The following is a 6762-nucleotide window of genomic DNA, read 5'->3' as shown; positions in this document are numbered from 1 at the left end:
GAGAAACCAAGAGCTGAGTGGACTACTGAGGACAAAAAAAAGGCCAATCTTGACAATGTGGCCCGGGACATCCTATACAAAACACTGGACAAGAACATGTTCAGCAAAATCAAGTCATGCTCCACAGCAAAGGAGATTTGGGAGAAGCTCACTCATCTGTGTGAAGGAAATGACCAGACCAAGGAAAACAAGCTCACCATGGCCATTCAAAAATATGACAATGCCAAAATGAAGCCAGGGGAAACCATGGCTGAATTTGATGAACGGTTCAGTAGTATCATTTGTGATCTTATTGCTTTAGGAAAAACTTATACTAACCGTGAAATTGCTGTGAAGGTTATGAGAGCTTTGCCCAAAGAATGGGAGATCAAGACAGTGGCCATGAGGGAGTCAAAAGACTTAAGCAAGGTTGAACTGCATGATCTCTTTGCAGATCTCAAAGCCTACGAGTTCGAGCTCAACATGAGGACAGAAGATGAACCATCTACCTCTCAACCAACCAAGGCCTTAACCTCAACGGTGATGCATCCACCGGTCGAGGAAGCTCCAAAGAGATCAGCTGAGCAAATCAGCAACGAAGCCATGACACTCTTTGTCAAGAAATTTGGTAGATTTATGCGTAAAAACAATTCTAAATTTAAAAATTATCATAAATCGGACCATACAGACGATGGTCCTACTTGTTTTAACTGTGGCAAGCCAGGACACTTCATTGCAGATTGCACCAAGCCTAAGAGCAATGATCAGAAGCAATTCTTCGAAAGAAGAAGGAGCAAGGAGGACAAGAGGACGTTTAGAAAAGGAAGAGACCAAAGGGTTCTAGTAGCAGACGAAAGCAAAAGCAAGTGGGCTGAGTCTGACTCTTACAACCCCAATACCGGAAGCTCTTCAGATGACAGCGATGATGAAAAGGTGGAATGCCTTATGGCTGACATCGAAGAAAAAGCTGAGGAGGTATTTGACTTTGGTTCACCTGAATTTACTCACAGTGATCTAGTTACTGATTTACACGAAATGGCTAATGAATACAAAGCATTATCCAAGGAATTCGAGGAGGTAAAGGCAGAAAGAGCTGACCTAAAAGATAAGTCAAGCGAATCAAGCTGCATGCAGCGAAAAGAGCTTGATGGTCTTAAGGTCAAGCTAAGTCTGCTGGCTACTGAGAATGACACCTTGAAAAGAGTGTTCCAAGCAACCTTGACTGAGAACAAAAAACTACTTGAAACAATTAAGGCTTGGAATAAATCTTCTGTAACCATTGACAAGATTCAAGAAATCCAAAGACCGGCACATGACAAAACCGGTCTAGGGTTTGGAACAAATGAACAGTCTATGGAATCTTGTATTCAGTCAAGCCTGGACAAAGGCAATCTTAACAAAATAAGATTTGTCAGGTCCAGCACGATATATGAACATGAAAAGTGCAGCTTTGACAAAAATCAGAAAGTATCTAACGAACGAAGCTCTAAGCATAGAGGGCTGGGATATGTGGATCCCCAGATCTCTAATCAAAGAGGAACTTGGATTAAACCAAAACCTAATGAAAGAAGAAAGGGAAACCAATCTAATTTCAAAAGGCCATGGAATGAGTCTAACTACTCTAAGAGAAGATGGTCAAAGGAGAAGCCTTACCAGTACTTTAATTGCAGGCCAGTTCAAAAGAGGTACAGGCTAACTGATAAAGATCAAAAAGGCAAGCAGCACACAGCAACCTCACAAGCACACACATTTACTGCTTATCGACCGCACAGATTTTTGGACACACACACGGGCAAACCTGTAAGGGTGTTCCAGGTGTGGGTCCCGAAAGGGCTAATCCGACCTGGACCCTACTAGATATGGGTACCAAAAGTTCTTCACTTTTTGCAGGTACTAAAAGTCCAAACGGGCGAGAAGACCACTTCTATCAAGGACACTACCTGGTACTTAGATAGTGGTTGCTCACGGCACATGACAGGGAATCCAGAACTTCTAACAGAAGTTGTGCTATGCAAAGGACCAAAGATCAGCTTTGGAGACAACTCCAAAGGTAAAACCGTGGGTAAGGGTAAGATTATCCATGGTAACATCATTATTAAAGATGTGTTGCTTGTTGACAAACTGTGCTATAATTTGATAAGTATTAGTCAACTATGTGACAATGATCATTCGGTCGAGTTTCACAAACACACTTGCATCATCAAAAATGACAAAGGTGAGACTCTTATGACCGGTGTAAGAGACCTAAACACCTACAAGGTAAACTGGTCTTGCTCACATATTTCTTCACCTACTTGTCTTACTGCTCATCATGATAAACATTGGTTGTGGCATAAGCGGTTAAATCATCTAAATTTTAAGTCCATTTCTAACTTGAGGAAGCATGATTTGGTTTCTGGTCTGCCTGAAGGAGATTTTATAAAAGACAAAGTTTGTCCTGCTTGTCAACTAGGAAAGCAGGTGAGAGCAACCTTTAAAAATAAAGGGTGTATGTCTTCTTCCAAATGCTTAGATTTACTTCACATGGACCTATTTGGCCCTATACCAGTAAGAAGCATAGGGGGAATGAGATATGCTCTTGTTGTTATAGATGACTTTTCTCGATTTACTTGGGTCATCTTTCTCTCTTCAAAAGATCAAACTGCACCTCACCTGATTAAGCTTTTTAAACGCTTGCAAAATGAACAATCTACTGTGATAGATAGAATCAGGAGTGATAGAGGGACTGAATTTTTAAACACCACTCTTATGACTTATCTAGATGATCAGGGAATCAAGCATGAGTTGTCAGCTGCTAAATCCCCACAGCAAAATGGGGTGGCTGAAATAAGGAACCGTACTTTAAAAGAAGCAGCCAGAACTATGATTGCTGATTCAAATGTTTCTCAAAGGCTTTGGGCAAAAGCAGTTAACACAGCTTGCTATACTCAAAACAGATCTATGATTAATAAACGATTTAACAAAACTCCATATGAGATCTGGAATGGCACAAAACCTGATATTTCATACTTCAAAATTTTTGGGTGCAAATGCTTTATCCACAACAATGGAAAAAATCATTTGACAGCCTTCGATGCCAAAGCAGACGAAGGAACTTTTATTGGTTACTCAGCCGTTAGCAGAGCTTATCGAGTGTTCAATCAAAGATCACTAACGGTCGAGGAAACCATTCATGTTGTTTTTGATGAATCTACTCTTTGTACAGAACAAACTCAAGGGAGCATAAATGATCTGAGTCATAGACTGGAAAACACAAATCTACAGGAAGAGAGTGACAGTGATCCATATCCTCCAAAGAAGGATGATCCAGTTCCCTCTACCGTGTGTGATCAAACAAGGCCAGAAGAGGATCCACCGGTTGATAACGATCCTCCTGCCAATGATGATCCAGTAAACGAGGACGTTCGTCAACCAATTGATGACAACCCTTTAGGGAATTATTTTAGGTGGAACAAAGATCATCCACCTGGGTTGGTCATAGGTAACCCTTCTGCTCCTCGAAAAACACGTGGTCAAATGATTAATGAATTCTTGCATGCAGCTTTCATATCTCAGGTAGAGCCCAAGAAGATAGATGAAGCTCTATCAGATGCCAGATGGATTGAAGCTATGCAAGAAGAGTTGAATCAATTCACCCGCAACAATGTTTGGCATCTAGTTCCTCGACCGTAAAATCAAAATGTGATTGGAACTAGATGGGTGTTTCGTAACAAGCTCGATGAACATGGCACTGTTGTGCGTAACAAAGCTCGGCTTGTTGCACAAGGATTCAGACAAGAAGAAGGCATAGACTTTGAGGAATCCTTTGCGCCAGTTGCAAGACTAGAAGCAATCCGCATCTTTCTTGCCTATGCAGCTTTCAAGGACTTTAAAGTTTATCAAATGGATGTCAAGTCTGCATTCCTCAATGGTCTACTTCAAGAAGAGGCGTACGTTGAACAACCACCAGGTTTTGTCAATCCTACTCATCCTCAATATATCTATAAACTTGACAAAGCCCTCTATGGATTAAAACAAGCACCACGTGCATGGTATGATACATTACTAAAATTTTTACTGGAACATGATTTCCAAATTGGAACGGTCGATAAGACCTTGTTTAAATTTGTAAAAGGTGATCATGTGTTACTAGTACAAATTTATGTTGATGACATTATATTTGGGTCAACTAACCCCAAGTTGTGCTCAAAGTTCTCTAAGATGATGCAGGAGAAATTTGAAATGAGCATGATGGGCGAGCTAAATTTCTTTCTTGGATTGCAAGTGAAGCAACTTGAAACTGGAATATTTATCAATCAATCCAAGTATGCCAAGGAATTGGTAAAGAAGTTTGGAATGGAATAGTGCTCAACTGTATCTACCCCCATGAGTGCATCAATTAAGCTTGATAAAGATGAAGGGGGAATCCCGGTCGAGGTAACAATGTATCGAGGCCTTATTGGCTCCTTGCTTTATTTGACTTTCAGTCGACCGGATATCATGTATTCAGTTTATTTATGTGCTAGATTTCAAGCAGCACCTAAGCAATCTCATTTCATTGCCGCCAAACGAATAATTAAATATATTAACGGAACTACTAATGTGGGTCTTTGGTATCCCAAAGATTCAAATCTTAATCTTATTGGCTATTCAGATGCAGATTATGCAGGTTGTAGAATTGATCGCAAAAGCACAAGTGGCACATGTCAATTCCTTGGAGATAGACTAATTTCGTGGTCAAGTAAGAAGCAGACATCAATTGCTACCTCGACCGCCGAAGCAGAATACCTTGCTGCTGGCAGCTGTTGTGCTCAAATACTCTGGATTCAACAGCAGCTTAATGATTATTATGGAATCCGGTCGAGTGAAGCTCCAATCTACTGTGACAATACAAGTGCCATAGACATCACTCACAATCCAGTGATGCACTCTAGGACAAAGCACATTGATGTCAGGCATTACTTTATCCGAGATCATGTCTTAAAGAAGGAAATCAGGCTGGAATACATCTCTACCGATCAGCAAGTAGCAGACATATTCACCAAGCCTTTACCGGATGCTAAGTTTTCATATTTTCAAAATATTCTTGGCTTAGTAGATCTAAGTTAGTATGCATGCTTTTAGGGGGAATGATTGCTGGTATGACTTTAATAGCTTAGCTGTTACATTGCCATAAATGTTGGCATATCATCCGCCTTTAGCTAGTCTCTGACAGGCTCCGTACTAGCAGCTTTGTGCTCTGAACCAAATGACATTGATTGGGCGCGGTGATTATACTCTTCAAAACTTTTTGAATTTCAAAAATACTTTTCATGACATCACCATATGGCCCATAGGTTCCTATATATACTTCTTTACACTCGTATATCAACCTTTCACCGTTGCTAAAGCTTTCATATTGCATTAAAAGTTCTATCGTATTACTATCAAGCTTTTGCTTACTCTCTGCTCGAGTTCTTATCTACAGCTATCATGTCGATCCAAAAGACTTGCCTTGCAATCAACTTTGATTCCGTTATTGAGGCAAACAATGCAGGAATCACTGAGGTCTTCACCATGCTTGAAGCCTCTGGACTGAAGAAGTTTTTGGGAAGCAGCGCCATCTGCGATCTGCCTGTCTTGAAGGAGTTCTTTGCAACCGCTCAAATCGAGCATGGGACTGTCAAATGCTTGATCCGGACAGAGTCCTACTCCTTCAATCAAAAGTTCTTCGCCAGCACATTTGATCTGCCCTCCAGGGGTTTGACAAAATGCGCGGATCTTCCCGATGGAAACTGCTCATACTGGTTGAAGGAATTCTCAACCATTGATGCTCCGATCAAACTGCCGGCTCAGAAGACATCTCTTAAAGCTCCATTCAGGCTATTGACCAACATCGTGGCCAAGAATCTTCTTGCCAAGGCTGGATCGTACGACAAGGTGACGATGGAGAAATTCCAATACATGGCTTGTATCGCCTCCAAAATCAACATCAACTGGTCAGACATATTGTTCACTACTTTATGTGAAATGATCAGGGGAAAAGGGCAATCCGAGGGATTTGCTCTGCAAATTTGCCACACCTTGAGCATCCTTGGAGTAGACTTCTCCAAGACTGAGCCTCTGCATCCCACCAAATGGCTCAACAAGTCTACAATCTTCAAGTTTCTGAACAAGAAAGAGGTTGCGGTCGACACTCTGCCTTCAACCGCAAGTGTTGTTGCTGTCACTCAACCGCTTTCAACAGTCCCGGTAGCGGCCAAACCAGCCCATACCAAGAAATCTGCCAAGCGTCAACTTATCATAGAGTCTGACTCTGAAGAAGAATCACGTGAGAACGTTCCACTGATTCAAGCCTTCAGCAAGTCATCTCCTTCTGTCTCCAAAGCAGCTGTGCCATCCACGCCTGCAGGCGAGAAGAAGAGGCAGCACAAAAAGTTAAAGTCCCTTTCTGGACTTGCTCCTACCGTTCCAACACCAATTCTGCCAACGGTCGAGACTACTACCACTACTGCTACTACTGCTCCACGTCCTACCAAGGGTGTGATAATCATGGAAGGTGCCTCATCAACTCCAAAGGTCACTCTCGCTGATCCCAAGGACAAAGGGAAAGGTGTGATGATCTACTCACCTAAGGCTCAACCAGCAGCTATTGTAGAGCTCAACTTGATCATCTCTCACGTTCTCCGCACTGTCAAGCGTCACCTACAGCGCTTTGACAAATGGCATCATTCCCGTACTCACCTGACGCTTGCTCAAATATTTCCTAAGTGGAAAGCTCTGAACGTTATTGAGCAGAAGATGCTTCTTTTTGCTGACACTGAA

The sequence above is a fragment of the Henckelia pumila genome, chromosome 1, assembly GCF_033568475.1.
Source record: "Henckelia pumila isolate YLH828 chromosome 1, ASM3356847v2, whole genome shotgun sequence".
NCBI classification, from domain to species: Eukaryota; Viridiplantae; Streptophyta; class Magnoliopsida; order Lamiales; family Gesneriaceae; genus Henckelia; species Henckelia pumila.
The sequence above is the reverse complement of the archived record's forward strand: the minus strand, read 5'-3'. Positions refer to the sequence as shown.